A 14,697-nucleotide genomic window follows, 5' to 3' on the forward strand; every position below is an offset into this window, starting at 1 on the left:
TGCAGAGATGACTAATCTAATTTGTGTCTTTCACAAGCTCTGCACAGCAAACCAGCATCATCACAGGGCTCTAGGCAAACATGCTCTTCAATGTCAGAGTGCTGCGCTGTTTAAATATTAACATAGGGATTTCTAACTTGTGTCATTTTCTACAAAGCAATCTCTCAGCTCTATCTTGATAGAGGACCTGGGTCTCAATGCCGGCCTGTGCAATTGAGTCCTGGACTTCCCGACAGGCCGCCCCCAGGTTGTGAAGGTGGGAAACAACATATCCACTTCGCTGATCCTCAACACTGGGGCTCCACAAGGGTGCGTGCTCAGCCTCCTCCTGTACTCCTTGTTCACCCATGACTGTGTGGCCATGCACGCTCCAACTCGAACATCAAATTTGCAGATGACACAACAGTAGTAGGCTTGATCAACAACAACGACGAGACAGCCTATAGGGAGGAGGTGAGGGAACTCGGAGTGTGGTGTCAAGAAAACAACCTCTCACTCAACATCAATAAAACAAAGAAGATGATTGTGGACTTCAGGAAACAGCAGAGGGAGCACCCCCCTATCCACATCGACGGGACAGCAGTGGAGAAGGCGGACATTTTCAAGTTCCTTGGCGTACACATCACGGACAAACTGAAATGGTCCACCCACACAGATAGTGTGGTGAAGAAGGCGCAATAGCGCCTCTTCAACCTCAGGAGGCTGAAGGTATTTGGCTTGTCACCTAAACCCCTCACAAACGTTTACAGATGCACAATTGAGAGCATCCTGTCGGGCTGTACACCGCCTGGTACGGCAACTGTGCCGCCCAGTACGGCAGGGCTCTCCAGAGGGTGGTGCGGTCTGCACAACGCATTACCAGGGGCAAACTACCTGCCCTCCAGGACACCTACAGCACCCAATGTCACAGGAAGGCCAAAAAGATCATCAAGGACAATAACCACCCGAGCCACTGCCTGTTCACCCCGCTATCATCCAGAAGGCGAGGTCAGTACAAGTGCATCAAAGCTGGGACCGAGAGACTAAAGAATAGCTTCTATCTCAAGGCCATCAGACAGTTAAACAGGCATCATGAACAGAGAGAGGCTGCTGCCTACATACAGACTTGAAATCATTGGACACTCTAACAAATGGATCACTAGTCACTTTATTAGTGCCACTTTAATAATTATGTTTACATATCTTGCATTACTCATCCCATATGTATATGCTGTATTTTATACCATATATTGCATCGTGTCAATGCCACTCGGTCATTGCTCATCCATTCTATTTATATGTACATATTCCATCCCTTTACTTAGATTTGTGTGTATTGGGTAGTTGTTTTGGAATTGTTTGATTACTTGTTAGATATCGCTGCACTGTCGGAACTAGAAGCACAAGCATTTCACTACACTCACAATAACGTTTGCTTTTATGTGACCAATAAAATTTGATTTGAAACTAGATTATGGTCAATGTTAACCACATCTATACACTTTCAAAATACAAAATACATTTAAAATGAATTCATTCACTGTGAATATAAGCAAAATAGGAAAGGTTATTCTTGATAGAGCATGATAGGATAGAGCCCAAGATATATATACAGTGCCAGTCAAAAGTTTGGACACACCTACTCATTCAAGGGTTTTCTTTATTTTTGCTATGTTCTACGCTAATAGTGAAGACATCAAAACTATGAAATAACTCATACATTTTATATTTTATATTCTTCAAAGTGGCTACATTTTGCCTTGATGACAGGCACAATTTGGCATTCTCTCAACCAGCTTCACCAGGAATGCTTTTCCAAAAGTTATGAAGTTGTTCCCACATATGCTGAGCACTTGTTGGCTGCTTTTCCTTCACTCTGCAGTCCAACTCATCCCAAACCATCTCAGTTGGGTTGAGGTCAGGGGATTGTAGAGGCCAGGTCATATGATGCAGCACTCCAACACTCTCCTTCGTGGTCAAATAGCCCTGGATGTGTGTTGGGTCATTGTCTTGTTGAAAAACCAATTATAGTTCCACTAAGCGCAAACCATGCTGTGGTAGCCATGCTGGTTAAGTGTGCCTTGAATTCTAAATAAATCACAGACAGTGACACCAGTAAAGCACCCCCACACCATCACACCTCCACCTCCATGCTTCACTGTGGGAACCACACATGCGGAGATCATCCGTTCACCTACTCTGCGCCTCACAAAGACATGGCGATCGGAACCAAAAATCTCAAATTTGGACTCTTCAGACCAAAGGACAGATTTCCACCGATCTAATGTCCATTGCTCATGTTTCTTGGCCCAAGCACGTCTCTTCTTCTTACTCGTGTCCTTTAGTAGTGGTTTCTTTGCAGCAATTCAACCATGAAGGCCTGATTCATGCAGTCTCCTCTGAACAGTTGATGTTGAGATTTGTCTGTTACTTGAACTCTGTGAAGCATTTATTTGGGCTGAAATCTGAGTTGCAGTTAACTCTAATGAACTTATCTTCTGCAGCAGAGGTAACTCTGGGTCTTCCTTTCCTGTGGCGGTCCTCATGAGAGCCAATTTCATTATAGCGCTTGATGGTTTTTGCGATGGCACTTGAAGAAACTTTCAAAGTTCTTGAAATGTTCTGTATTGACTGACCTTCATGTCTTAAAGTAATGATGGACTGTCATTTCTCTTTGCCTATTTGAGCTGTTCTTGCCATAATATGGACTTGGGCTATCTTCTGTATACCACCCCTACTTTGTCACAACACAACTGATTGGCTCAAATCAATTAATGAGGATAGAAATTCCACAAATTAACTTTTAAAAAGACACACCTATTAATTGAAATGCATTCCAGGTGACAACCTCGTAAAGCTGGTCGAGAGAAAGCCAAGCGTCTGCAAAGCTATCATCAAGGCAAAGGGTGGCTACTTTGAAGAATCTCAAATATAAAATATTATTTGTTTAACACTTTTTGGGTTACTACATGATTCCAAATGTGTTATTTCATAGTTTTGATGTCTTCACTATCATTCTACAATGAAGAAAATAGTACAAATAAAGAAAAACCCTGGAATGAGTAGGCGTGTCAAAAGTTTTGACGGGTTTTGTATATTGTATAGTGGAAGATATAAAAAGTAGTGAAGGGACTTTTCCCCCCTTTATTTAAAAGGGACGTTTATTTTAACCATGTGTTTTATCATTTATGGGGGTTTCTTTACTACCATATGTTTTAGTACAATAGCATTCCCCCCAGCCGCCTCTCAACTTTCTCCACTTAGATTGTAGCTCGCTCCAGTTGAACAACACTCTACAGAGTTTGTCCTCCCTCCAATCCCCATCATTCCCTTTGAAAAGCCCTGCGATGCTTCCCCCCATCTCTGTATCTTTGTTTAAGTAAAGTCAACACAGCATCTAGCACAAGGCCATGGAGCTTGTCAAGGCTTTACTGGAGGAACCAAGCACAACTCAACAAACAGAATAAAAATACAGCAAAACAAAGCGCATTAAAAATGAAACGTGGATATACAGTCCAGACAACATGGGCTGGATGCTTTTGAGGTGGTATTTGCTGTTATAAGGGTAAAAAGTGTATTAGCCAAGACAGGCCTCTTAAGTGTTCCCCTGAGGCAGGTCTGCTGAAGCCTTCATGTTCTGCTCTGCTCGGAGGGCCAGGACAAACCCTTCAGCTCACTGATCTGAATATTAAATTAAACCTGCTCCTTTGCTCGCTGTCTCCAGTATGCTTGGCGCCTGGATCACTCCCTCTCAAAGCACAGCTCTTACTCCAGCTCATTCCCCTATGGCTTTCCCTGACAGACAGCTAATTAAGCCTGGTCCAAATCATTTTCTCCATCATTATCGCCGTGCACTTCTCCCGTAGCTGGGTGTTTGCAGAGAAAATAATCACTATTGCTTTGGCTTTATTGACACACGCGGCTACAGGTTATGGAGCTCTCCTCTGATGTGGTCCATTATTCATTTATGTAATATCTAACATAAATTATTTGTTGAGTTAAGACTTTTCCCCCCTGAAACAAATATATATGCACACGGCTCCCCCAACGAACTCAGAGTGTGGGACAGAAGAGGACAGAAATGGCGGGTTTAGTTCTGCACCAGTGATCGCTTTAGTACAACCATTGTCCCCGGGCCTGTATAACTTGCTCCAAACATCCTAGACAAGTACAGCAGTACCCATAACACTGTTTACATCAGTGGAGAGGAAGACATGGATTTCTGACCGAGTGACAAGAGAGAGAAAATGATTTCACATCTTCCTGACCCTGAAGAATAGAACCTACTTTCCTTCATATTCCTATATGATTTTTTTTACTTCAGAAAAAACAGAGAGAGAGCTTCAAAAGGGACATATTTTCATGGAGGTAAGAACTTGCTGAGTCTAAGCGTTGCTGAACGTGCATAGCGGGTGAAGTTAGTTCATATGCAGTCCATTGAAACTGCAAGTGTTATGCAGCCAAATACAGCCCATTGAAATTCAACCGAGGGGGCAGTAGGAATGACAGTGATCTTTCAAAAGTTCTCTCTCTATATCTCCCTATGACTCTTCATCAGGCAAATCCCATGACTGTTACAAAAACATGCCTCTTCAGCCACACTGACAAGGAGGCTCATATTTGCAATGCGGTAAATCCTTCATAGATTATCGTAGATTATGTGTGCACACCATGAAATTACATATCACACACAAACAAACAATCTCATACAAAGAAGAGCCTACATTTTTCATAAAGACCACTTGCTGTGGTTCATATCGTCCATAGATCCTGTGGCATTTACACTGACGACATCAAGAACAATTACTCTACACTGAATTGACTCTTTTACTCTTTCTGGCTGGTATTTTGAGTGCATCGTTGGACATATTTCAAAGGTCTTTGTGGATTTGAGAACCAATAGAAGTAAGAAGTGGCGACCACAGAGGAAGTGAGTTTGTGCGCAATGTGTTGTCACAACATTGCATTCAGCTCATGATCCAGTCCATACTGATTTATTCCAACCTTGCCCCCTCTTTTCAATTCTGCCTCTTGCCCTCAGGAAACAGGGAGATATTGTACCAGAAATCCACTTTTGAGAATGAATCCCATCTGGTAGCATTTTTTTTTTTTTTTTTTTTTTTGAGGTCATAGGAAGGTTTGTTCAAGCTTAGTGTTCCAGTGCATTCCGTCTGCATTCTGTCTCACTCCACATTCTATTTACTAACAATAAACTCTGCCTGCTCGTATTCGCCTGCCACAGTCAATAGCATGCTGGATGCATTGTGCACCCCTGACATTTAATCGAGAGTTATCTTTTAGAAAACCCAAACGTTGATTTTGTGTAAAGAATGAAAGGGGGGCCAATGCCAACAAAGACTAAAGCACTAATAAAAACACATGACAAAAAAATAAGGAAAATGTGACTTGTTTAACTATGATGAATTCACCACCCATCTGTAAAATGTATTACATTAACTCTCTGCTGTTTTTACAAGTTTGGAGATACGTACACTGCCGTTCAAAAGTTTGGGGTCACCTAGAAATATCCTTGTTTTTGAAAGAAAAGCACATTTTTCTGTCCATTAAAATCACATCAAATTGATCAGGAATACAGTGTAGACATGGTTAATGTTTTAAATGACAATTGTAGCTGAAAACGACAGATTTTTTATGGAATATCTACATAGTCGTACAGAGACCCATTATCAGAAACCATCACTCCTGTGTTTCAATGGCACGTTGTGTTAGCTAATCCAAGTTTATAATTTTAAAAGGCTAATTGATCATTATAAAATAATTTTGCAATTATGTTAGCACAGCTGAAAACTGTTGTCCTGATTAAAGAAGCAATAAAACTGGCCTTCTTTAGACTGGTTGAGTATCTGGAGCATCAGCATTTGTGGGTTCAATTACAGGCTCAAAATGGCCAGAAACAAATAACTTTCTTCTGAAACTCCTCAGTCTATTCTTGTTCTGAGAAATGAAGGCAATTCCATGCGAGAAATTGCCAAGAAACTGAAGTTCTCCTACAATGCTGTGTACTACTCCCTTCGCAGAACAGTGCGAACTGGATCTAACCAGAATAGAAAGAGGAGTGGGAGACCCTGTTGCACAACTGAGCAATAGGACAAGTACATTAGAGTGTCTCGTTTGAGAAACAGATGCCTTACAAGTCCTCAACTGGCAGCTTCATTAAATAGTACCCGCAAAACACCAGTCTCAATGTCAACCGTGAAGAGGTGACTCCGGGATGCTGGCCTTCTAGGCAGAGTTGCAAAGAAAAAGCCATATATCAGACTGGCCAATAAAAAAAAAGATTAAGATGGGCAAAAGAACACAGACACTGGACAGAGTAACTCTGCCTAGCCTAGAAGGCCAGCATCCCGAAGTCGCCTCTTCACTGTTGACGTTGAGACTGGTGTTTTGCTAACACAACATGCCATTGGAACACAAGAGTGATGGTTGCTGATAATGGGCCTCTGTACGCCAATGTAGATATTCCAGCTAAAATGGTTATTTACAACATTAACAATGTCTACACTGTATTTCTGATCAATTTCTGATCAATTTTATGTTATTTTAATGGACAAAAAAGGTGCTTTTCTTTCAAAAACAAGGACATTTCTAAGTGATCCCAAACTTTTGAACAGTATGTGTTGCAATATAATTTTCTTTGATACATTTCCATTTCTGCTCAGGTGAAAATTCCGATGGAGTTGGCCCCCCAGACCTTCAAGCCACCATTAATTGACTCTGTTCCAAGCACAAGTATGTTCTATTGATACAGCCCTCCCCCTGCCCCTGTTAACTCCAGTCTTAAGATTTTTGCCACGTTATTCAGAACAAGAACCTTGAGTGTGTCCTCACTTCAGAATATGTTGCAATAAGCCAATGTTAGGAGGAGCAGGAATTAACCATTAATAGGGCTCTTCAATGTGCAAAGTGGCTTAATGAAGCTCAAAAAAGCATATTCTTCTGAGAAATCTGCTAACATAGAAACAGGCAACAAACAAACTGCTGGGTTATATCCAACTGGTTTTAACCCTTCATATCCTTTTGGTTTCTGATTAATATATACATTAGGTGCATTCACAGAATCGCATCTTTGTAATTAAAAACAAGTAGACTGCTTACATTTTCAAGAAAAATATTGCATGGTAGGCTACAGATCTATGTACAGTTTACACAACACTGACCGTGAGTTGCAGCTCTTGTCTTGTCAAAGGATGGACACGCTCTATATCAGTGGAGGCTGCTCAGAGGAGGAAGGGGAGGACCATCCTCCTCAGTAAAATTTCATAAAAATGTAAGTAATGAAACACCAAAAAAGTTATCATTTTTAGATAAAACCATACTAAATATAGCCCTTTGTTTAATTAATCAAATAATTAATAAAAACACACTGCTTTGCAATGAAGGTCTCTAGTAACTTCAACACCACTCTCTGGGGTAGCTAGCTAGCTTCTGTCCTCCTCAGGGTACATTCACTTCAATACAAAACCTAGGAGGCTCGTTGGCCTCACACCCTTCCATAGACCTACATGGTAATTATGACCACTTCTGGAAGATGACCTCCAACCAATCAAAGCTTTTGCAGTATGAACTGACATGTTGTCCATTCAATCATAGGATTAGAATCAGAGAATGAACCTAGTGTGTTATATTTAGGTCGTGTTGCAGAGCATTATAGTGGGGGGTTCAATGTGTTGAGAAGCTTGGTGAGTTGGTGACATTGGATAGAGATTGAAAAGTGATAGTTAAGCATTTCTTGGATATTATTCAATTCAAATTAGTTCTTTAAATTACAGAAGACGGAGGAGGTAGATTATAAATTGTTTTACTTGGTTTTAGAACTTTATTTTCGTGCACAGTTGATTTATTTCAATTTGCCTTGCTAATTACAGTAACAAGTAGCAGCAGCTACTTTGCGCCAAACACTACCGCCAATTTTGGCTACTTTTTGTTAAAGAACCCCTTTTATTCTCTGGGGTACACGGAAAAGGTGCAAATTAAAACCGAGGGTTGACCTCAGCCTGAGATAATTTTAATGAAGAAAGATGAAAAGGTGAGGACATTCAATAGCAATTGGTATCAAAAGTGTAGCTGGTTAACACGGAGCCTTTCATCAAGTCGCCTGTATTACTGGCCTTGCCTGCATTTTGGAAAATCTGAGCTTTGGGTGAAAGGGGGGTACAGTGGCCTGAAGAACAAATATCGTTCAGCTAAATAGAAAAACAAAAACAGAGAGCATATAAATGACCTCATCAGATTTAAGCTTCTGGGAAAAAGCTGCACCGATCATGACGGAGGTCTGGGTATTCAAACAGCGTGACACAACAAGAAAGTAAGAAGAAACAGGGATGTTCTCAAGTGGCTTATCAACACCACTGCGTTTTTGGGCATGCAAGAAAAGGCTTTTAGAGGACATGACAAGAGGGGAAGTTCAGCTAACAAGGGCAACTACATCTGGGATGTCTAAATCAATTCAGAATGATTTGATAGTTTCCATCGCATCACCCATTCAAAGATAGATTAAAGAGAGAGGTTGACGAAGCACATTTTTTTTTTGCGTGCTCTCAAGCAGGCTTTCCACTTTCCTCCGGTATTTATATAGCATAGATGAAAATTGCCCCATCCCTCTGGGACCTATGGTGCCACCTGTCTGCTTGCAGTTGTCAGTTATCGTCAGGTATGTGGATGATCAGGGCTTTATTCAGGAACGTATCTTGGTGGGTGAAATGTGCAGTCTTTTTGGCTTTGTGTATTTTGAGATGTCCGAGTTTAACTTCATGGAGAAACTTGTTGTTCAAACCTACAATAGTGGAGCTGTAATGGAATGTATCTGCTATTAGTATTTACAACTAAATCCTATCCTTTTCCCTGATTAAGAGGTGATGACCACTCCACTCAACTATCATTGTCAACTCTCTCTTGGCATGAACTGAAGCCATGTCTCATGTGCCCTCTCATCTACTGGCACGTTGAATGTTTCCTCTCCAAGCACTGTGAGTAGCCCTATCAATTTTCTGTCATTACTGTATGTAGTCAATGACATCCACAATCACATTATTACACATCAATGATTTGACTCCTTATTTGGACTAACTCATTATTAGCTCTTTTGTCTTACTGTGTAGTGTGTTGTGCTATTGTTTTTTGTCTTCCCAGTCAAATATTTTCTTGCAATGAAGTCAAGCCTCTGAACACCTCAACTCATGCCTCATACCCTCATTCAATCACTGCTGTGATCCCTTTCCAACACTGTGTAAGTAGCCCTCTCATTCCCATTCCCCACAATATTGACTATAAATGTCTTTATTAAATGCTTTAGGTTCAAATGTTTTGTCTTTGACGATTTTTGAAACACACTTTGTTGTCTCCATGCGTTCCGCGCCTATACCGTAGGTCTCCCATCCTCTTCAATTTTTCAAGTCACCAGCCTCTGCTGCTCTATATTCATTAGTGTCTGGAGCCAAAGTCTAACCCGGAGCCACTAAGGGGAGCGACCTTTGCTGCTCACCATGAGACAGGCAGCATTTACCAGTCCAAAGGTGACAAACACATTACATCAGATGGGGTGTCTGGGAAACATGGGCTGTGTTTGTTTATACCAGAAGGTTCCTCCTTAATCAGCTCCAGTATTGGGCATTTGGGAGGGTTGGTTAGTTGGAGGGGTGGGGGGTGGGGGGGGTCTGCCATGGAGAAAGAAAACAACCCTCTCTCTTTAATTGAAAGCAAGTTTGTAATGAAAACAAAATGGTATTACTAGTGCAAGAGGATCCAACCGGTTCTACCTCAGACACTGGCATGTAATTGACACAGGGACAGCCCAGCAACAAAAAAATGACATTTCAAAATCATTTTAAAAAACAGGGAGTAGGAAAAACAGAGTCAGAATACCAGCCGTGGTAGTGTAGTGTGGCTCTGCTCTTTCCCTTCCCCTCTCCTGGCCCTGACTGCACACATACAGACAGCTGGCAGAGGCTTTTTAAAGACACAGTGCCTCAACTCAACTAGGACTTCATCTGGGGACTGAGGTGATAGTCTACACTCCCTCCACAGTAAATAAACATACCTCCAAATATGGTGTCAGGCTGCATGATCACAGGGCAATGAAAAAAGGACAAAAGGGCTCCTTTTGAGAACTGTTTGTGTTTCAAGATGGAGAGAATGTCAGAGAATCATGCTGAGATGTCAGAACGGCTGAGCGGTGAAATGAATAAAGAGTTCTTCCTGCGTGGTGCTGGGGGAAACACTAGCTCTGAGGGAAGCCTGATTAGGTGTTTTTCTTCACTGACCCAATTGGTGCTTACAAGGTCCTGATCCCCCGGCCAACTCAGTGGCTCAGCACTGTGACCTGGAGGAATTCCTATCACACCCATTAGACACTGGGCCTCTCTCACGATATGCTAAACTAGACAACTTTGTATTCCACTTATATGGTCAGAGATCATATAACTAGTTCACATTAGTTACTACAAGGACAACTGATGTGCTCTGATTAGGTTCCAAAAGGTAGATGGTTTCCCTATAACTGAGAGAACTGTTAGTTAGTTATTTACAATGGTCTTCCATTTAATACCATAGGTAAAAACATTCTCATTCAAAACAGCACTGAACTGTGCAAAAACAACAACAACAGTTTTACGTAATAAGGATTAGCTGCTTTTTTTCCCAAATTTCCGCGTAAAATGACATACCCAAATCTAACTGCCTGTACCTCAGGCCCTGAAGCAAGGATATGCATATTCTTGGTACCATTTGAAAGGAAACACTTTGAAGTCTATGGAAATGTGAAAGGAATGTAGTATAATATAACACAATAGATCTGGTCAAATATAATACAAAGAAAAAAACAACCGTTCTTTTGTATTTTTTTGTAACATCATCTTTGAAAGAGAAGGGCCATAATGTAATATTCCAGCCCAGGTGCTATTTAGATTTTGGCCACTAGATGGCATCAGTGTATGTTCAACGTTTTAGACTGATCCAATGAACCATTGCATTTATGTTCAAAATTTTGTCTCAAGACTACCCAAATGTGCCTAATTTGTTTATTAATAATAACTTTTCATGTTCAAAATTGTGCACTCTCCTCAAACAATAGCATGGTATTCTTTCACTGTAATAGCTACTGGAAATTGGACAGTGCAGTTAGATTAACAAGAATTTAAGCTTTCTGCCAATATCAGATATGTCAACCTCATGCTACACGCATTAGCCTAAGTTAGCTCAACCGTTCCATGGAAGGGACACCAATCCAGAATATGTTTTTTAACAGAGTGAAAATATGTCACACGCAATGCAATCACTGCAGTATTCATAACTCATCTTGTATGAAATGCCTATCCCATCTATAAAAAATGTTGTTGTTATTTTGCTCACTCTGTACAATTTTTCCCCATGAGGAAACAGGAACCCCAAACAGTATTTCTGAAGTGCTAGAGAAAATCCACCCAGATGAGAATCTGTGGTCTAACGATGAGTTGAACTTTGCCTTCCAATGAATCCAGAGCTTAACATGAAATTGACTCTTATTGGTGTTTGCCAATGCTTCAAAGGAAGTCCTTACATGAACATGTATTTCCTGTCTTATGCAACAGCATGCCCGGAGTCACAATGGAAGTTCGAGCCAGGACATAGCCTACCAAGCTTTTAACAGGGAGCCAGAGGCATCCTCTCTCTGACTTGTAGTAAGTCCACTTGGTTTCAATATGAACAGTTATGCCCTTCTGACAATCTCATGAAATTAAATATTACAAAACAATCCATTTAGTATACATGGTATATTGTTCATCCCCAACCCTGTACACTACAATATTGGTTGAGCGTAACCAATAAAGTGCTTTCTAACCACCAAAGCACACAATTGTGAAATATTGTGGAGCCTGTGGTATCACATGTGGATGTTATTCCCCTTATTTCCCCATTTTTAACACAATCAAATAAATCTGCACTTTTCACAATGACAAGAGCCTCTCAGCTTTGAAAAAAAACATTAAACATTAAATTACCATTAAAAATACCAATTGTCTCCAAACAATGAAGTTCACCTGCTATTTGATGAGCGAGAGAGAAGTGAGTCATCATGCAAGTTTTGTTGCAGTAAACATTTGTCATGATGTTCTGCTGCAGTTGCCTGGCAACATTTCAGAGAGAGGGGCGAGGAGAGGAGACAGGCAGTGAGGGCTAAGAATGGGAGGGCAGCCCACACTACTCTAATCAAGCTGCTAAGATGAAGCTAATTATTACTCTGGGAAAATTAAAGACAAAAAATACTCAATATCCTTTACTCAAACTGGGCTGTAAGCGAAAACTTCCATAGCGAATCAAACAACCCTTTAATAATAGCATTGTCTGTCTGCATGGCAGGCCTGAAATGTTGTGATTTTAGCGGCCAGGCCATTTGGCCTTCAAGAGGTGCCAAATCTGCCAGGGCACCAAGGCCATTAACCAAAATAGACAATTAAATTGATTTGAAAGCAGAAAAACACTAGCTATTCTGTTAAGAAACACATAAGTGTATGTAAATGTACATAAATAATTAGCATACATGTCAAGGTGTAGATGAAGTGTAGGTGATAACCTATGTCATGTCCAGACAGATGCTGACATGAGAAAGGTGCTTGAAAATGTAACCAAACTTGAATTAGACTTTTAATTACATATACTGAACAGAAATATACACGCAACATGTAAAGCGTTGGTCCCATGTTTCATGAGCTGAAATAAAGGATCCCAGAAATGTTCCATATAGACAAAAAGCTTATTTCTCTCAAATGTTGTAAACAAATTTGTTCACATCCCTGTTAATGAGCATTTCTCCTTTGCCAAGAAAATCCCCTTCAACCTGACAGGTGTGGCATAACAAGAAGCTGATTAAGCAGCATGATCATTACACAGGTGTACCTTGTGCTGGGGACAATAAAAGGCCACTCTAAAATGTGCAGTTTTGTCACACAACACATGGCTACAGATGTCTCAAGTTTTGAGGGAGCGTGCAATTGGCATGCTGACTGCAGGAATGTCCACCAGAGCTGTTTCCAGATAAGTTAATGTTAATTTCTCTACCATAAGCCGCCTCCAACTTCATTTTAGAGAATTTGGCAGTATATCCAACCGGCCACACAACTGCAGACCAAGTGTAACCACGCCAGCCCAGGACCTCGACATCTATTTTCTTCACCTGCGGGATCGTCTGAGACCAGCCACCCAGACAGCTGATGAAACTGAGAAGTATTTCTGTCTGTAATAAAGCCCATTTTGTGGGGGAAAATTAATTCTGATTGACTGGGCCTGGCTCCCAAGTGGGTGGGCCTCATGGCTGTGCCCCTGCCCAGTAATGTGAAATCCATAGATCAGGGCCTAATGAATGTATTTCAATTTGCTGATTTCCATGTATGAACTGTAACTCAGTAAAATCGTTTAAATTGTTGCATGTTGCGTTTATATCTTTGTTCAGTATATACAGTGCATTCAGAAAGTATCCAGACCCCTTGACTTTTCCCACATTTTGTTATGTTACAGCCTTATTCAAAGATGCATTAATGACAAAGACAAGTTTTAGACATTTTTGCAAATGTATTAAAAATAAAAAACAGAAATAAATACCATATTTACATAAGTAATCAGACCCTTAGCTATAAGACTTGAAATAGAGCTCAGGTGCATCCTGTTTCCATTGATCAGCTTTGAGATTCCTAAAACTTGATTGGAGTCCACCTGTGGTAAATTCAATTGATTGGATATGATTTGAAAGGCACACCTGTCTATATAAGGTCCCACAGTTCACAGTGCATGTCTGAGTAAAAACCAAGCCATGAGGTCGAAGGATTGTGTCGAGGCACAGATTTCGGGAAGGGTACCAAAACCTTTCTGTAGCATCGATGGTCCCCAAGAACAGAGTGGCCTCCATCATTCTTAAATAGTTTGGAACCACCAAGACTCTTCCTAGAGCTGTCCGCCTGGCCAAACTGAGAAATTGGGAGAGAAGAGCCTTGGTCAGGGAGGTGACCAAGAATCCAATGGTCACTCTGACAGAGCTTCAGAATTCCTCTGTGGAGATGGGAGAACCTTCCAGAAGGACAACAGTATCTGCAGCACTCCACCAATTAGGCCTTTACGGTAGAGTGGCCAGGTGAAAGCCGCTCCTCAGTAAAAGGCATAAATTTGCTTGGAGTTTGCCAAAAGGCAACTAAAGGACTCTTAGACAAAGAGAAACAAGATTCTCCAGTCTGATGAAACCAAGATTGAACTCTTTGGTCTGAATAATAAGCGTCACATCTGGAGGAAACCTGGCACCATCCTTATGGTGAAGCATGGTGGTGGCAGTATCATGCTGTGGGGATGTTTTTCAGCAGCAGGGACTGGGAGACTAGTCAGGATCGTGGGAAAGATGAACAGATCAAAGTAAGACAACGCAGGAGTGGCTTCGGGACAAATCTCTGAATGTCCTTAAGTGGCCCAGCCAGAGCCCGGGCTTGAACCCGATCTAATATCTCTGGAGAGACCTGAAAATAGCTGTGCAGCGATGCTCCCCATCCAACCTGACAGAGCTTAAGAGGATCTGCAGAGAAGAATGGGAAAAACTCCCCAAATAAAGGTTTGCCAAGCTTGTAGTGTCACACCCAAGAAGACTCGAGGCTATAATCACTGCCAAAGGTGCTTCAACAATGTACTGAGTAAAGGGTCTGAATTCTTATGTAAATGTGATATTAAAGTTTTTTATTTGTTAAT

General features: G+C 41.2%; 1 protein-coding gene across 1 annotated transcript in view; it reads left to right on the forward strand.

Annotated features, from left to right (window-relative positions):
* Positions 1-8,855: 8,855 nt before the first annotated feature.
* Positions 8,856-14,697, forward strand: part of txlnba (taxilin beta a) — a 78,780-nt gene continuing 72,938 nt past the window's right edge. Inside the window, exons 1-2 of the mRNA XM_052470982.1 lie at positions 8,856-8,966; positions 9,130-9,226. The gene's annotated coding sequence lies outside the window, so the exon portion shown is untranslated. The remainder of the gene's footprint in view (positions 8,967-9,129; positions 9,227-14,697) is intronic.

This window comes from Oncorhynchus keta, chromosome 19 (genome assembly GCF_023373465.1).
Source record: "Oncorhynchus keta strain PuntledgeMale-10-30-2019 chromosome 19, Oket_V2, whole genome shotgun sequence".
In the NCBI taxonomy this organism is placed as follows: domain Eukaryota; kingdom Metazoa; phylum Chordata; class Actinopteri; order Salmoniformes; family Salmonidae; genus Oncorhynchus; species Oncorhynchus keta.